The 19,325-nt window shown below is 43.6% G+C and overlaps 1 protein-coding gene across 12 annotated transcripts in view; it reads left to right on the top strand.

The window, feature by feature from the left end:
* Positions 1-19,325, top strand: part of alg9 (ALG9 alpha-1,2-mannosyltransferase) — a 253,304-nt gene that overhangs the window by 127,932 nt on the left and 106,047 nt on the right. For 3 of the 12 annotated variants that reach the window (XR_011343620.1, XR_011343619.1, XR_011343621.1), the window contains exon 15: positions 18,270-19,294. The exons of the other annotated variants lie outside the window; for them this stretch is intronic. The gene's annotated coding sequence lies outside the window, so the exon portion shown is untranslated. The remainder of the gene's footprint in view (positions 1-18,269; positions 19,295-19,325) is intronic. 12 annotated transcript variants of the gene reach the window in all.

The following is a 19,325-nucleotide window of genomic DNA, read 5'->3' as shown; positions in this document are numbered from 1 at the left end:
TTTTCCTTACTTTAATCATTGCTTAGCTTGGAGTGGAAGAAAAATTAGAATCCTTGGGATTTGGGATTTCTTTCTTTAAGGAAATCTTGAACTTACAGAGCATCTTTCATAACCTGTATCCTGATGTATTTTACACTCAATCGAACATTTTCTGGAGCATTGTGCAGAAAATATATCGACAACATGATGTACAAAGAGATTCAGGGAAAAAGGAACAAAAAAACTACTTTGCCTTCAAGTCTCTTCAACTGATATTTTTCTCACCTAGTAAATCCTTTCTCTGGTTCCTCGCTGCTTTTCTCTTTCTGGTCTTCCTCTGCTTTCTGCATTTCTTTTCTGTCTTTCATTGCAATTGACAAATGCCAGAGAAAAACGAGGCATCTCCAAACGTGATGCTGATTGATACAGTTCAGTGTTTTGAGTTGTGCCCTGCTTGGTAAAACTGACAGCCATCATCACAAAAGAGGACAGAATATGTGAATGTGTGCACCACGAGGGCACTCCTCCATACTAAACGCAAGATAATAATTAAGAGGATGTGGAGTGTAAGCAGAAGATTACATCTGCTTGTTATCTCTGCAGTCAATTCCCTTGACCCCACTCAGCAACCAGAACTTTGCACAGGGAACCCAGCTCTGTATCTGCTATTGATTCTTAGCCCTTGGGAAAAAAAACAAATCTTTCTTTGATGTGGATCTCAAATCCAGCTGATGGACTGGCCTCCTGCAGCAATCCTCTAAAGGGTTAACCAGCTACGAAACCAGACAGCTCTGGCATCAGAGTGAAGCTATCCATTATTCTGCGGGTGTAGCAGATAGGAGCAATAATCCTGGCCTCCTGTGGATCCATTTAAAATCCTGCACCACCTGCATTGGTTTCCTTGCTCTTGCGCATTTATTTCCCACATTGGGGGAAAGGTCATTCAAGCCACATTGTAATGAAAAATTGCAGAAGTAAAACTGCAAAATCTATGGCTGTTCAGGTCCAAGCAGGAGGTGCAGGGAGACAGATGTATTTACATATGAACTGATCGAGACAGAGGGTACTGGTGACTCATTCATTTGTCATCATTTCGGTGTGGATTAGAAAACTAACATTTCTATCTGAATTCAAATGATTGGGTATTGGGCAAGGATTCAATAGGAGCTTCCAAAATTACATTTGTTAAATATCAAAAATGAAAATATAGTGTGTGTGTGTGTAATTTATCTTTGAAAGAGCTGATGCAAACTTGATGGGTTGAATAGTCCAAGAGTCTCCTCTGAAGAGTGCTGTTCTATGGCTATTTGAAGTCCCAGAAGTTTCATTGACAAGGAGTAAGGTTGTATTTTGATGTGAAATTGTGGATTTTATACTTGCTTGAGTAAAACACGGAAGTCTGCAGACCCCATGATTGAAGGAAAAATACAAAGCTGGAGAAACTCAGCAGGTGAAACAGCGTTCTTTATATAGCAAAGATAAAGATTCAGAACCATGTTTTGGGCTTGAACCCTTCATCAAAGTCTGAGCAAAATGTAGGCGGGCATCTGAATCCCTTTTTTTTAACCTAACAAGAGATCGTACAGCCCATCAGGCCCATGCCAGCTCCCAAAATAAAATTCGCATCAGTTGCATCCTTCTTTCTGTGCAGAAGTGCAACCCGTTCTCTTCCAATCACCCAGCAACACCCTTTTAATATTGGGCTGTTGTGGAGAATCCTTGTGACTATCTTGTGTAATTACTGGTATTGTTCAAATTCCGCATGTTATCATCCAGAAAAGGGTAACCTGTATCAATAGGCAATCAGCATACACAATACACCAAAGTAAAGCAAATTTTTTGACCCTTTTCTTTCATCAAATTGTTTCCAAATTCCAGTATTTGAGATGAACTGAAGTGTCATTTCCTGAGCATATGGCTCAATGGGGTCAAATTTCTCCTTTATGCTGGGTACAAGTCCACCCCAGCAACATATGCCCTTTAGTGTGAAAACAAGTGGTTCTACAGGGACCCTTGCTGATAGGCTGATGCACTTGTAATCTTTGATGGTCATGGGCCATGAGTCAATGCAGCAGAATCTCTGTGCTTTCATTGGAGAGTTTGCACACCCAGACCAGACAGTTTCAAGCGTAGACAGTTGTGACTCCTTGAGTCCAGGAAAATGGGTCATTCAATTCAAACAAATGTTTGAATTTCAAAGAATTGCTTCTCTCAAGTTAGCAAAATGGAGATGGATATAACAATAACATTCACATTTCTACAATTACAGTTACAACCTTGAGGTTCCAAATTTAATTCTGGTGTTGTGTTGATAAAGTAAGCACATTGTCCCTGTCACGAGGTTTCTACTGGCAGTTCTGTTCTACTCCTACTTCATAGAGATGAGCTGGTAGATTAATTGACTGATAATCCATTACTGAAGGTATGTCACAAAAATGTTAAAAGAGTGTTGCTGGGCATTTTGGAGCAAATGGATTTCACTACTGCAGAGAAATAACGATGCAACTGATTTGGTGGTTCTTTTGGGAGCTGGCATGGAGCAGATGGGCTGAATGATCTCTTGTGTTGTAATTTTAAAAAAAGATAGAGATACATAACCAATGTTTTGGGCTTGAGCCCTCTGCTTATTCTCAGTAGTTGAATCAGTAATAGGTCATGAAGCAGGAAGTTGTTTGTAGAGTTGGTGTTTCATATCAGTTACATAACTGTTTGACCTGTGGGTGGAAGGAGTCATTTAGCTGTTTTTATTGGGAGGTATAGATGAGATGATGGAGGGAAGAAGGGTTTGTGCTCTGTACAGGTTTTAAACAGCCTGTTAAAGAAGTTGACAGTATTTAATTTTAAAATCCTGCAACCACTTGATTACCAAGCAATATTCCAGACATGCTCGGACAGACTTTGTTTGCAAAAAGAGTGGCAGAGAGGATCAATGGAGTCTCCCTTCGCCCCCTCCCCCATCGAAGTGATCTACCGGGACCATTGCCTGAAGAGGACACACAAAATCAGTGAACCGGTGTGGACTCGAAAGGCCAACATGGCCTGTTTCCGCTCTGTAAATGGTTATATGGGTGATGATCTGAGCTACAGATAGAATACAACCCATCCACAAGGGCACCTGAAACAGACCATATATTTTGTAGACTAGAGATTCAAGAGACTGCAGAGGCTGAAATTGGACGCACAAAACAATCTGCTGGAGGATGGATGTCAGCAGGTCAAGCAAAATCAGCGGGAGAAAAAGAATTGTTAACATTTTGCATTGGAACTGGAAGTAGCAAAACTTTCTGTTTTGGAGAAACTGAGCTGAAATGTTGGTTACCCAGTGGGAGAGGAATCGTGTTACAACCTCAATCTATTCACTTTAATTAGCTTGAAACGGAATTCTCACAGGAGCTTCATTGAGGAAATGACTAACATCAGCAAGAAGACGACCATGCAGGAATAATGATCTTTGTGAGGTTTCATTGCAGCCGAGCTCTGTTTCAGCTGAAGTATCCTACAGAATGGATTGACTTTAAAAGTGAGGAAATACTGATATTACAGCTGTAGCCAAATGAACCAAAGCAACTTCCAGCTTTCTGTGCATCCCATGTTTAATTGTGCATACTGCTGAATCTCTGGGATTTAGAAATGACGTGTGCAGCTCTGCCCAGTGGGGTAAATGTTAAATTACTGACGCAAGCAGCAAAGAAATAAAGCAGGTAGTCATATCAACAGCTCAACAAAGCATATTTGTGTTCACTTTGCTTTCCCACAGTGAGATTTTAACTCTTAAAGTACAAGCCATTTGAACAAGCCCCAGTTGGTTTCTTCTGGTTTTGGTGAGAAATGAATACTGCCCCGTATGCTCCAGTTCCAAATCTGGTCTGATTTTCACCACTCTTGTTGAAAATAATGCATCAAATGTAAAGTTTGCTCAAAAATATCTTTGCGTAGCACTTTTCAAATTCTTATAGATCCATTGAAAAGTACAGCACAGAAAACAGGCCATTTAGCCCTTCTAGTCTGTGCCAAAATATAATTCTGCTAGTCTAATCAACCTGCACCCAATCCATAACCAGCCTTCTCCCATCCATGAATCTATCCAATTTATTCTTAAAACTTCAGAGTGAGCCCACATTTACCACATCAGATGGCAGATCGTTCCACACTCCCACCACTCTCTGAATGAAGAAGTTCCCTCTAATATTTCTCCTAAACATTTCCCCTTTCACCTTAAAGCCATGTCCTCTCATATTTACCTCTCCTAATCGAACTGGAAAGAGCCTTCTCGCATTTACTCTGCCTATACCCCTCATCATTTTGTAAATCTCTATCAAATCTCTCCTTGTTCCTCTACGCTCCAAGGAATAAAGTCCTAACCTGTTTAATCTTTCCCTGTAACTCAACTCCTGAAGACCCAGCAATATCCTCGTAAATCTGCTCTGCACTCTTTCAATCTTAGTGATATCCTTCCTGTAGTTTGGCAACCAGAACTGCACACAATATTCCAAATTTGGCCTCACTAATGTCTTATACAACCTCACCATAACATCCCAGCTCCTTTACTCAATACATTGATTTATGAAGGCCAAAATGCCGAAAGCTTTCTTTACAACCCCTATCTACCTGTGACGCCACTTTCAAGAAAATATGTATCTGTATTCCCAGATCCCTTTGTTTTTCTACATTCCTCAGGGCCCGACCATTTACTGTGTATGTCCTACCTTGGTTTGTCCTTCCAAAATTTAACACCTCACTTGTCTGAATTAAATTCCATCTGCCATTTTTTGGCCATTTCTCCAGTTGGTCCAGATCCCTCTGCAAGCTTTGAAAATCTTCCTTTCTGTCCGCAATGTTTCTAATCAGCAAACTTGCTGATCCAATTTATCACATAATCATCCAGATCATTGATATAGACAAGAAGCAACAATGATTCCAGCACCGATCCCTGAAGTACACCACTAGTCACAGGCCTCCTGTCTGAGAAGCAACCATCCACCACTACTCTCTGGCTTCTCCCATCCAGCCGTTATCGAAGCCAGTTCACTACTTCACCATGAATACCTAGCATCTGAACCTTCCTGACTCACCTCCCATGTGGGACCTTGTCAAAACCCTTACCAAGTTCCATGTAGATAACATCCACAGCCTTTCCTTCATCTACTTTCTTGGTAACCTCCTTGAAAAACTCTATAAGATATGTGAAACACGACCTACCTCGTATACAGCCTTAATCAGCCCTTGACTGCCCAAATATTTCTATATCCGATCTCTTAGAACATCCTCCAATAATTTACCCACCACTGATGTCAGGCTCACTGGCCTGTAATTTCCTGGTTTACTTTTGGTACCTTTTTTTAAACAAAGAGAAAATATGAGCTACCCTTGAATCCTCCAGCACCTTACCCGTGACTAAGGACATTCTAAATATTTCTGCCAGAGACCCTGGAATTTCTACACTAGTCTCCTTCAATATCCAAGGGAATATCATGTCATGTCAGGAATTTATCTACATTTTCTGAACGGTAGGAAGCACTTCCTCCTCTTTAATCTCTATATGTTCTATGCCACTACTGCTTGTTTCCCTTCTTTCCTTATGCACCATGCCATTTTCCTGAGTAGATACTGATGCAAAAAAACTTTTGAAGATCTTCCCCATCTCATGAGGCTCCACGTATAGACAAGCACTCTGATCGATAAGGGGACCAATTTACTCAACATAATTATAGAAAATCTTTGTGTTTACCTTCACATTATCTGCCAAACACCTCATGTCTTCTTTTAGACTTTCTGATTTCCTCCTTAAGGTTTTTCTTGCATTTTTTATACTCCTCAAGTACCTCATTTGCTCCATGTTGCCTTTACCTGCAAAACACCTCTCTCTTCTTCTGAACCAGATCCCCAATATCCCTCGAAAACCAACCTTCCAACCTTGCTTTTGATCCTGACAGGAACATACAAACACTGTACTCTCAAAATTTCACCTTTGAAGGTCCTCCACTTATCTTGCACATCCTTTCCGGAAAACAACCTATCCCAATCCGTGTATTTTAGATCCTTTTTCATTTCCTCAAAATTGGCCTTTCTCCAATTTAGAATCTCAGCCTGAGGCCCAGATTAATCCTTCTCCATAATTAACTTGAAACTAATGACATTATGATCACTGGACCCAAAATGTTCCGCAGTATAAGATCCAATATTACACTCTCTCTAGTTAGTACATCTATATATTGATTTAGAAAACTTTCCTGAACACATTTGACAAACTCTAATGCATCCAGTCATTTTACAGTATGGGAGTCCCAGTCAATATGTCGAAAGTTAAAATCTTCGACTGTCACAACTTTGTTTCCTGCAGCTGTCCACTATCTATCGACAGATTTCCTCCTCCAATTATTGATGACTATTGAGTGATCTGTAATACAGCTCCATGAGTGTGGTCATACTTTTCTCGTTCCTCAGCTCCACCCATATAGCCTCAGTAGATGAGCCCTCTGGTCTGTCCTGCCTGAGCACAGCTGTGATACTTTCCTTGACGAGCAATGCCACTCCTCCCCCTTTCATCCCCCCAGTTCTATTGCATCTAAAGCAATGTAAGCCTGGAACATTGAGCTGCCAATCGTGCCCCTCCTGTAACCAAGTTTCACTAATGGCCACAGTGTCATATTTCCATGTAGCAACCCATGCTCTAAGCGTCTGCCTTTCCTACAATTCTCCTTGCATTGAAATAAATGCAACAGAGAACATTTCCATCACATTCAACTCATTGACTCTAACGGTTCATGCAATTTTCACATCATCTTTTCCCCTCTTCACTCCTCCATCTGATCTGGCTCTCTGGTTCCCATCCTCCTTCCCTTCTTTGGCTTGGCTTCGCGGACGAAGATTTATGGAGGGGGTAAAAAGTCCACGTCAGCTGCAGGCTCGTTTGTGGCTGACCAGTCCGATGCGGGACAGGCAGACACGATTGCAGCGGTTGCAAGGGAAAATTGGTTGGTTGGGGTTGGGTGTTGGGTTTTTCCTCCTTTGCCTTTTGTCAGTGAGGTGGGCTCTGCGGTCTTCTTCAAAGGAGGCTGCTGCCCGCCAAACTGTGAGGCGCCAAGATGCACGGTTTGAGGCGTTATCAGCCCACTGGCGGTGGTCAATGTGGCAGGCACCAAGAGATTTCTTTAGGCAGTCCTTGTACCTTTTCTTTGGTGCACCTCTGTCACGGTGGCCAGTGGAGAGCTCGCCATATAATACGATCTTGGGAAGGCGATGGTCCTCCATTCTGGAGACGTGACCCATCCAGCGCAGCTGGATCTTCAGCAGCGTGGACTCGATGCTGTCGACCTCTGCCATCTCGAGTACTTCGACGTTAGGGATGTCAGCGCTCCAATGGATGTTGAGGATGGAGCGGAGACAACGCTGGTGGAAGCGTTCTAGGAGCCGTACGGCTCCACCACCATCCTCCTGCAAATCTAGTTTAAACCCACCCTGAACAGCACAAGCAAACCTGTCCACAAGATATTAGTCCCCCTCCAGCTCCGACGCAAACTGTCCCATTGGAGCATGTCGCTCCTCCTCTGGAAGAGAACTCAATGATCCAGAAACCTGATGCCCTCCCTCCTGCACCATGTCTTTAGCCACATGTTAAGTTGCATTTTCCTCCTATTTCTAACTTCACCAGCACATGGCGCAGGTAATAATCCTGAGATCACTACCCTGGAGGTCCTGTCCTTCAACCTAGTACCTAACTCCCTAAAGTCTTCCTGCAGGACCTCCTCATCCTTCCTACCCACATCATTGGTTCTTACATGGACCATGACATCTGGCTGCTCACCCTCCCTCCTGAGAATGCCTTGAACTTGATCTGAGATATCTCAGACCATGGCATCAGGAAGGGAACGTACCATCTAGGATACTTGATCTCCTCTACAGAACCTGTTATCTGTCCCCCTAACAATGGAATCCCCTATCACTACAGCTCACCTCTTCTCCTCCCTTCTCTTAGTCACAGGTCCAGACTCTGTGCCAGAGACATGATTGTCTTGGGTTGTACCTGGTAGATCCCCCCACCCCTCCCCCAACAGTATCCAAAATGGTAAACTTGTTATTGAGGGGAACGGCCACAGGCATGCCCTTCACTGCCTGCCTGTTCCCTTTCCCTCTCCTACTTATCCTCCTTCTGCCTCATAGGTGTGATAGTGTCTTAAAGCAATTTTCAACCAGTGTTATAGTTTTATATCTTCTTCTTCTTCTTTGGCTTGGCTTCGCGGACGAAGATTTATGGAGGGGGTAAAAAGTCCACGTCAGCTGCAGGCTCGTTTGTGGCTGACCAGTCCGATGCGGGACAGGCAGACACGATTGCAGCGGTTGCAAGGGAAAATTGGTTGGTTGGGGTTGGGTGTTGGGTTTTTCCTCCTTTGCCTTTTGTCAGTGAGGTAGGCTCTGCGGTCTTCTTCAAAGGAGGCTGCTGCCCGCCAAACTGTGAGGCGCCAAGATGCACGGTTTGAGGCGTTATCAGCCCACTGGCGGTGGTCAATATATCGCACAGCAAATCCCAGAAACAGCAATTAGTTAATGACCAAGTGATCTTTTTATTTGAGATGTGAATAGTGGGATGAATACCATCAGAGATAACTTGCCTGCTTTTATTCAGAATAATGTCATGGGAATTTTATTTTTAACTGAACAGACCGGATGTCATATCAGTTGAAGGTCTCATTTAAAAGATGACACCACTGATGATGCAGTCATGTCACACAGCAGGAAGAGTTATCTCAGCTACCATTCTGTTATTGTGATGCCAGAGATTGATTGACAGGAGCCCTAGAACCAGATGAATTACACCAAAACCAGCATTTGCATTGAAAACACCTGAAACATGCAAATGGGAAGAAAATTGTGTGTCAAGATGTGAGCATTTTCCTGGCACCCAGTTATTCACACCTTGAACTGACCATGGTTGGCCATTCTTCCACAAGTCCTTTGCAGCATTTCAAGAAATGTTTAATGTGTTGGATCTTTGCCTTTTATAAAGTCAGACGTTCATGGTGTCTTTTCTCATCCAAAATCTTTGTGGATAAACCCATTATAATTTATTATTTTACCTCTTTCTTTTCACCTGCTTGATATGTGTAGTGAACATACATCACAAGGCACAATGAGCAGTTTCAAGCAAAGCCAGGATCCACACAAAGTTCCTCCAATCAATCCTGTACAAAATAGCCTGTGTGGATATCTGATGTCTCTACATAATTTCACTTCACCAGTGAAACATCGTGTAATCTCCAGACCCCTAGTGAAAGAGGTCTCAGTGCCACAAGACAGCACCATCAGGTTCAGGAACAGCTGCACTCCTCAACAACAAAGTCAGAGACTCATTTAAGGACTCCTCCTTTTGCATTTTATTGATTTTTTTCTCTCTCTGTATTGCACAGTCAGTGTTTACATTTCTTTGTTTACATATTCTTGAGTACAGTTTTTTTGCCTGGCCCACAGGAAAAAGGATCTCAGGGTTGTGTGTGATGTCATGTATGTACTCTGACACCGAGACAGAGGTGCACCAAAGAAGAGGTACAAGGACTGCTTAAAGAAATCTCTTGGTGCCTGCCACATTGACCACCACCAGTTGGCTGATCTCGCCTCAAACCCTGCATCTTGGCGCCTCACAGTTCGGCGGGCAGCAACCTCCTTGGAAGAAGACCGCAGAGCCCACCTCACTGACAAAAGACAAAGGAGGAAAAACCCAACACCCAACCCCAACCCACCAATTTTCCCTTGCAACCGCTGCAATCGTGTCTGCCTGACCCGCATCAGACTTGTCAGCCACAAATGAGCCTGCAGCTGACGTGGACATTTACCCCTCCATAAATCTTCGTCCGTGAAGCCAAGCCAAAGAAGAAACTCTGACAATGAATCTGAACTTTGATACTTGCTATCCCTCTTCCACCTACCGTTACACCCAGCAGTCGAAGTTTGCTTTATCTCCTAGATTGTGACTTTGAGAAAAAGAAGCAAGGTCTTTTATGAGACGCACTCTTCTCTGAGCACTTGTTGCTGTTCTCTAAAGTGAAAAGAATAAACACTAGGAGGTGGTTGACAAAGATCCGTGGGGCATGGTAGCTGCATTGCCGTTTATGGAAGTTTACTATACAGCTTGGCTGCCACATTTCCTGTGCTAAAACCAGAGATTAGACTTCTCAGTGCAATCATTGCTTATAAAGTACCAAGGAATTTCATGAACAGGGCTTGTGAGTGCTGGAGGAATTCAATCCCTTTGTATCAGTGGACGGGTGACAGCTTCCCTTCCTTATGTTGAATTTTCTTTTCACAACTTCTTCCTTTCTCTCTCCTCTTCAGTGACAATGTTGGAAAGCTTGTTTTTGAATAAAGGTTTTGGTAACCTGTACCAATATTTCTTTTAGTTTTTTGTTGACTGCCTTAAAACTACAGTGTTAAGATTTGGTGATTGGCTATTGGTTCAGAGCTCCTGATCTTGCCTTTTTAGGATAGATTCCAGATCAGAACCTCCTTCAAGAAGTGCAATCGTCAGACCTTCTGGTAATTTACCAGGCGTCAGACCTTCCGGTAATTTACCAGGCGTCAGACCTTCCGGTAATTTACCAGGCGTCAGACCTTCCGGTAATTTACCAGGCGTCAGACCTTCCGGTAATTTACCAGGCGTCAGAGCTTCCGGTAATTTACCAGGCGTCAGACCTTCCGGTAATTTACCAGGCGTCAGAGCTTCCGGTAATTTACCAGGCGTCAGACCTTCCGGTAATTTACCAGGCGTCAGACCTTCCGGTAATTTACCAGGCGTCAGACCTTCCGGTAATTTACCAGGCGTCAGAGCTTCCGGTAATTTACCAGGCGTCAGAGCTTCCGGTAATTTACCAGGCGTCAGACCTTCCGGTAATTTACCAGGCGTCAGACCTTCCGGTAATTTACCAGGCGTCAGACCTTCCGGTAATTTACCAGGCGTCAGACCTTCCGGTAATTTACCAGGCGTCAGACCTTCCGGTAATTTACCAGGCGTCAGACCTTCCGGTAATTTACCAGGCGTCAGACCTTCCGGTAATTTACCAGGCGTCAGACCTTCTGGTAGTTTACCAGTGTGCATTTAGACAGCAGTGCAGTGTCATGGAAAGGTGAAATAATACAGCAAATGCTGGAAATCTGAAATAAAATCAAATTCTCAAAATACTCAGCAGTTCATTGAAGAGGAGAGCCTTGAGGCCTTCTTTATGGGAGATGAAAGTACCTTTTACTTTCTCTGGACACTGCGTAAACTGCTAGAGTTTCTCGAGCACTTTTGAAAACTGCACGAGACCCCAGCATCTGCAGATTTTCTTGTTACCTCTAAAATACTCCACATTTTAGAGCTGAATCTCATGAAAGTCACTGGTCTGAAACATTACCTGTTCCTCTCCACAGATGCTGCCTGCAGTCATTTTTATGTGTTGGTGGTTTTGCGTCTGTATGCCCTGATCATGTCACAGGAGCACTCACAAGCCTGAGGGATGATGAGATAGAATCCAATATTTTGGACAGTTGAGCTGCAAAATGTTTTATTTCTGAATAACCGAGATTGATAGTTATTCACAATGATTTTGATTCTGAGTTCATTTCATTGCCCTTTTCAAAAAGAACACAATTCCTATTAACCCATATTTATTCTTGTGTTCTCTTTTGATGATGAAATAGTTGGTTTATGAAGATGTAGAGCTCGTCGAAAGAACCAAAGACTTGTTGATCCAAACCAAGGCTTTTATTAGCAAAAGACACGAGCTCTTCACAGGTGGCCGACCAGTCCGGAATGATCCGACCTGGCGAGGGACACAACCCTTTAAGGCCCAGACAGTAGGCGTGGCTAAGCTCTCAGCCAATCGCTGTCAGCACAGTCTAGATACTGTAACTATATACACTATATACATTGGTGATAGGTCTGTACTATCACAGAAGAGTAACTTGCGATCCTGAACTGTGACAACAACGTTATTTCCTTTTCCACAGATACTAAAAGGACATTAACTAGCAAATTGAACTGCCTAAATTGTGTCTGATTGGCAGTTTGGAGCCATTTCAGTCTGCAGAAAGCATAAACCTTTTGACAATGACTGCAGTGGAGATGGTTGAACAAAAAAAAACAGAAGTTAATTAGAAAGATACAAGCGAAAAGGAATTTGTGTGAATGCACGCATGTGTGTGTCTGTATGTGCCTGCGTGCTTGTGCATGCCTGGGTGTGTCTATGTGTATAAGGTGTATGTATGCTATGCATCACCTTGAAAACAATGTCTCATACATACGGCGTTCTTCATCGACTACAGCTTGGCCTTCAATACCATTAATCCCTCAGTGTTGGTCAAGAAGCCACAAACTCTAGGCCTCTGTGCCCCCCTCTGCAACTGGATCCTTGACTTTCTCATTGGAAGACCACAGTCAGTACAAATTGGAAACAAATTCTCCACCTCACTGATTATCAACACAGGTGCACCCCAAGGATGTGTGCTTAGCCCACTGCTCTACTCATTATGTACCCATCACCGTGTGGCCAGGCACAGTTCCAATGCCATCTACAAGTATGCCAACGACACCACAATGAGGAAGCATACAGGAGGGAGATCAGCTCGTTGAGTGGTGGAATGACAACAACTTTGTGCTCAACATCAGCGAAACTAAGGAGATGATTGTGGACTTCAGGAGGAAGCTGGGGAACACGACCCAGTCCTCATCAAGGGCTCAGTAGTGGAGAGGGTCAAGAACTTCAAATTCCTGGGTCTTAATATCTCCGAGAATCTGTCCTGGAGCCTCCATGTTGAAGCAATCACAAAGAAGGCTCACCAGTGACTAAACTTAGGTGTCTGAGGAAATTCAGTATGTCACCAAAGACTCTCATAAACTTCTAAAGGAGTACATGGAGAGCATTCTGGCTGGTTGCATCACTGCCTGGTATGGAGGTGTCATCTCTCAGGACAAGAATAAACTCCAGAAGGTTGTTAACTTGGTCTGCCCATCACAGGCACCAGACTTCACTCCATCTAGGAACATCAACATGAGGCGGTGTCTTAAAAAAGCAGCCTCTATTCTCAAAGATCCCCACCATCCAGACCATGTCCTTTTTACTCTGCTACCAACGGGAAGGAGGTAAAGGAGCCTAAGAATGAACACTCAGTGGCACAAGGACAGCTTCTTCCCCCTCCGCCATCAGATTCCTGAATAATCAATGAACAAAAGACACTGCCTTACTTTTCATGCCTTATTTTTATTAATTGTAAAGTTGTAAGATGGTTATAATATGAATGTTTGCACATGGATTTGCATGTGGGGTTATAACATTATTGCTATTAGTGAGACTTAGTTACAGGAGGGACAGGACTGGGCAGCTCAATGTTCCATGGTTCTGATGTTTCAGATGTGAGAGAGGGGGAGGGATGAAAGGGGCAGGAGTGGGATTGCTAGTCAGGGAAAATATCTCAACTGTGTATAGACAGGACAGCCCAGAGGGCTTGTCTACAGAGGCCATGTGAGTGGAGCTAAGGAACGGGAAAGGTGTGAGCACACTAACGGGTTTGTACTATAGACCACCCAATAGTCCGAGACAATTGGAGGTACAAATCTGTCAGGAGATAGCAGATTGAAGTAAGAATCAGAAAGTTGTGGGAGTAGGAATTTAAACTTTTGACTGGGACTTCCATACTGTAAAAGGGCGGGATGGCTTGGAGTTTGTCAGATGTGTTCAGGGAAGTTTTCTAAATCCTTATGTAGAGATACAGGTACCAATGAGAGAGGATGCAGTACTGTATCCCCTGTTAGGGAACCAGGCAGGTCAGATGGAAGACATCTGTGTCGGTGAGCATTTTGGGGCCAGTGACCATAATGTCATTGGGTTCAAGTTACTTAGGATAGGTCTGGTCCTCAGGTTGAGATTCTAAATTGGAGAAAAGCCAATTTTGTGGAAATGAGAAAGGATTTTGGAAGAGTCGATTGGAATAAGCTGTTTACTGGCAAGGACTTGTCCAGCAAGTGGAAGGTCTTCAAAAACTGATACAAAAATATTGAGGGTGCAGAGTTTGCACATTTGAACGTTCCTATCAGGATTAAAGGCAAAATTAACAGGCATCAGGAACCTTGGTTTTCAAGGGATATTGGTGATATGATTAAGAAGAAGAGAGAGGTTCATAACCGATATAGACAGCAAGGAGCAAATGAGGTCCTTGCAGAGTATGGAAAATGTAAGAGAATAAAGAAGGAAATCAGATGGCTAAAAGAAGGCACGAGAGGTTGTGGCAGATAATGTGAAGGTAAATCCAAAGGGAAAAAGGACAAAATTGGTCCCCTAGAGGAACAGAGTGGTCAACTATGTGTGGAGCCTCACGAAATGGGGGAGATCTTAAACAGATTTTTGTATCAGTCTTTACTCAGGATACTGAGAAAGGATGGAAGGGGAAACAAATAGAAGTGCCATGAAACTTATGGAGATTAAGGAGGAGGAGGTGATTTCTGCCTTACAGTGAATAAAGGTAGACAAATCCCCTGGGCCAGATATGACATTGAGGGAGACAAGTGTTGAAATTGCAGGGGCCCTGACAGATGTATTCAAAATGTCCTTGGCCACAGGAGAGATGCTGGAGGATTGGAGAGTAGCTCATGTTTTCCTGCTGTTTAAGAAGGGCTCCAAAGTAAGCCAGGTAACTACAGGCCAGTGAGCCTGATGTCAGTAGTATGTAAATTATTGGAATGAGTTCTGAGAGACAGGATATCTAAGTATTTGGACACTCATGCGCTGATTAAGGACAGTCAGCATGGGTTTGTGCGTGGTAGGTCCTGTTTAACAAATCTTGTAGAGTTTTTTGAGGAAGTTACCAAGAAGGAATGCTGTGGATGTTGTCTACATGGACTTTAATAAGGCCTTCGACAAGGTCCCACATGGGAGGTTAATTCAGAAGGTTAAGAAACTAGGTATACATGGAGAGGTTGTAAACTGGATTTGAAATTGGCTGTGTGGGAGAAAACAGAGGGTGGTAGTGGATGGATGCTTCTCAGACTGGAGGCCGGAGATTAGTGATGTGCCTCAAGGATCTGTGTTGGGACCATTGTTGTTTGTGTCTATATCAATGATCTGGATGATAATGTGATAAATTGGATCAGCCAGTTTGCTGATGACACAAAGATAGGAGGTGTCGTGGACGGTGAGGAAGGTTATCAAAGCTTGCAGAGGGATCTGGACCAACTCGGAGACTGGGTCAGTAAATGGATGATGGAGTTTAATGCAGACAAGAGTGAGGTGTTACATTTAGGAAGGGCAAACCAAGGAAGGACATACACAGTAAATGGTGGGGCACTGAGGAGTGCGGAGGAGCAAAGAGACCTGGGGATACAGGTACATTGTTCCCTGAGGGTGGTGTCGCAGGTGCACAGGGTTGTAAAGAAACCTTTTGGCATCTCAGCCTTTATAAATCAAAGTATTGAGTATAGGAGTTGGATTGTATTTTGAAGTTAAACAAGACATTGGTGAGGCCAAATATGGAATATTGTATGCACTTCTGGTCACTTAACTACAGGAAGGATATTAATAAGATTGAAGTAGGGCAGAGAAGATTTACTGGGATTTTGCCAGATCTTCAGGAGTTAAGTTACAGGAAAGATTAAACAGGTTATTCCTTGGAATGAAGAATAAGGGGAGATTTGATAGAGGTTTACAAAATGATGAGGGGTATAGACAGAGTATATGCGAGATTAGGAGAGATGAATACGAGAAGACATGACTTTTAGGTGAAAGGGGAAAGGTTTAGGGGGAACTTATTCACTCAGAGAGGGGTGGGAGTGTGGAATGAGCTGCCATTTAATGTGATGGGTGCAGACTTGACTTTTAAGAATAAATTGGATAGATACATGGATAGGAGAGGTCTGGAGGGTTATGGACTGGGAGCAGGTTATTGGGACTAGCTGAACAATGGTTGGCACAGGCTAGAAGGGCCAAATGGCCTGTTTTCTGTGCGGGAGTGTTCTGTGGTTCTAGAATTCATTATGATGTGCGTATGCATGTTTGTGTCTGTGTATATGACGTGGGGGTTTGTGTATGTGTGTCTGTGTGTCTACGTGTTGGTGAGTCTATGTGTCTGTGTGCTTGTGTGTGTGTGCATATGGGGTGTATGTGCCTGTGTTTGTCTGCATGTGTGCGACTGTATGTGTCTGTATGTATAGGGTATGTCCGCATCTGTGTGTATTATGCATATGTGCATAGGTATGTGTGTGCATGTATGTGTCCGCATCTTGTGTGTGTATAGTGTGTGTGTATCTGTGGGTATGGTGTGTAATCTGTAAGACACAAGAGAAACTTGTCCGTGAACTACTCTTTGCAGACGATGCCACTTTAGTTGCCCATTCAGAGCCAGCTCTTCAGCGCTTGACGTCCTGTTTTGCGGAAACTGCCAAAATGTTTGGCCTGGAAGTCAGCCTGAAGAAAACGGAGGTCCTCCATCAGCCAGCTCCCCACCATGACTACCAGCCCCCCCACATCTCCATCGGGCACACAAAACTCGAAACGGTCAACCAGTTTACCTATCTCGGCTGCACCATTTCATCAGATGCAAGGATCGACAACGAGATAGACAACAGACTCGCCAAGACAAATAGCGCCTTTGGAAGACTACACAAAAGAGTCTGGAAAAACAACCAACTGAAAAACCTCACAAAGATAAGCATATACAGAGCCGTTGTCATACCCACACTCCTGTTCGGCTCCGAACCATGGGTCCTCTACCGGCATCACCTACGGCTCCTAGAACGCTTCCACCAGTGTTGTCTCCGCTCCATCCTCAAAATTCATTGGAGCGACTTCATCCCTAACATCGAAGTACTCGAGATGGCAGAGGCCGACAGCATCGAGTCCACGCTGCTGAAGATCCAGCTGCGCTGGGTGGGTCACGTTTCCAGAATGGAGGACCATCGCCTTCCCAAGATCGTGTTATATGGCGAGCACTCCACTGGCCGCCGTGATAGAGGTGCACCAAAGAAGAGGTACAAGGACTGCCTAAAGAAATCTCTTGGTGCCAGCCACATTGACCACCGCCAGTGGGCTGATATCGCCTCAAACCGTTCATCTTGGCGCCTCACAGTTCGGTGGGCAGCAACCTCCTTTGAAGAAGACCGCAGAGCCCACCTCACTGACAAAAGACAAAGGAGGAAAAACCCAACACCCAACCCCAACCAACCAATTTTCCCCTGCAACCGCTGCAACCGTGTCTGCCTGTCCCGCATCGGACTTGTCAGCCACAGTCGAGCCTGCAGCTGACGTGGACTTTTACCCCTCCATAAATCTTCATCCACGAAGCCAAGCCAAAGTGAAAGTGAGTGTGTGTGTATCTGTGGGTATGGTGAGTGCATCTGTAATCTGTATGTGTCTGTATATATGGTGTGTATAGTGTGTGTGCATCTGTGGGTATGGTATATACATCTGAAATCTGTATGTGTCTGTATATATGGTGTGTATAGTGTGTGTGTATCTGTGGGTATGGTGTGTGCATCTGTAATCTGTATGTGTCTGTATATATGGTGTGTATAGTGTGTGTATATCGTGGGTATAGTGTGTGCATCTGTAATCTGTATGTGTCTGTATATATGGTGTGTATAGTGTGTTTCTGCATTGCTTATTATAAAGTGAGAAGGTGCAGCACCTTACCCCATGACTGTCATGTACAGGCTGCCTGACTGACTGGTTGGTAAATGCAGCTGCTGCTCTTTGTAATTATACTTAAGAATAATCTTAGTTTTGTCAGAGTTCAAGGTTACTTTTATTGTCATGTAATAATACCTTAACAATGTAACATAGATAATAATCTTTAACTTTTGACTGCTGTGAGACAAATAGTCAGCATGAGCCTGGCACCCTGAACAATAGGAGGAAGAGAAATTGAAGAAAGGTTGTTTCCCACGGTGGGAGAGTCTTGGAAAAAAAGGCTTAGAACAGAGATATGTTGGGATTTCTTCAGCTAGAAGGTGGTAAATCTGTGGAATTTGTTGCCACAGGCAATTGCGGTTGTATTTAATAGAGATAATGATAGGTTCATGATTAGCCAGGGCATCAAAAGTTATAGGGAGAACGGCAGGCAGAGAGGCTGAACGGAAAAGTGGATCAGCTCATGATTGAATGGCAGGCCAGACTCAATGGGCTGAATAGCCTATTTCTGTGTGTAGGAGGGAGGCTGATTAGGTTGTTGTGTGCTGGAAAGTTCTCCTCACACAGGTGACAAAGGTGTTGGGATTCTGGAGCATCAGTGGTTCTTGATTTTTGAGATTTTCTTTTCCTTTTTTTCTCCCTCAGATCTATGACCACCACTGTTTATGCAAATGCACTGCTTGTTGTTCCCAGTGCTGCATCTCTTTGAGAATGGTCACAAGAGGCTGAAGACTAGTTACAACACAGAAACCATTTTGAAAGACAAAATGTCTGCCAAACCATTGTTGACTGAAGATGTATAAACAGCCATAAAACCTGAACTGATTGTCCATTGAAATGTTAGACAGTGTCATTTACTCAGAGCAGAGAAGCTGTGTACACAAAGCAGGCTTTTGCTTCAATGATCTGTGTGCACACCAAACCATCTGCTTGTATCCTGAGCAGACAACTCGGGAGCATTTGCTCATTAACTTTTGGAAGAGAAGAACATCAGCAGGGACGTCATATCATGTGATTAAAGATACTTCAAGGCGACATCTCCACTAGTTTTCATCTGAGGTCAGAAATGCCATTGCCTCTAGTGAGAGAGGTACTGTTCGTATTGTATTCTCTTTACCATGGGAGATACACAAATCACTGGCAAGGAAGAGCCACTTCAGCTGTCTCTTTGAAAAGAGGACAGTTTCACCGTGTCCATTTCTACATGGCCACTTCATGTAACCCTTGCTGTGTTTGTGAAATAATCGTGGAAGAAAACACAAGTTCTGTAACCTCCATGCAAGAGAGGAAAATCATTCGCATGAAGAAACAATTCTCTGAGAATTTTGTGAGTTTTGAGAAGTCTGATGCCTCACACCTCCTCCATAATTACTTTTGAGCAACAGCTTAAGAATATGAGTTTCAATATAAAACAAACAACTTTAACACACACACACACACACACACACACACACAAGCAAGCATAGTGGGGTTAAATTTAGAGTTAAGTAAGAAGTGTTACTCAAGGGTAAAGGTTCCTTTATTGTCACATAATACAACATTTAGAATGTAACATTCATGAAATTCTCTTAACTTTGTTTACAGTAAGGCAGACAGAGAGTCAACACTGAGTCTAGTGCCCCTCACAGAAACTTACTGCACCTGGTGTTCCCAGGTGTCCTCCCCTCCAGGTACTGACCATTCCTGAGCCTATTAAGGCTA

Source organism: Narcine bancroftii, chromosome 8, assembly GCF_036971445.1.
Source record: "Narcine bancroftii isolate sNarBan1 chromosome 8, sNarBan1.hap1, whole genome shotgun sequence".
In the NCBI taxonomy this organism is placed as follows: domain Eukaryota; kingdom Metazoa; phylum Chordata; class Chondrichthyes; order Torpediniformes; family Narcinidae; genus Narcine; species Narcine bancroftii.
This window is presented reverse-complemented; position numbering and strand designations above follow the sequence as displayed.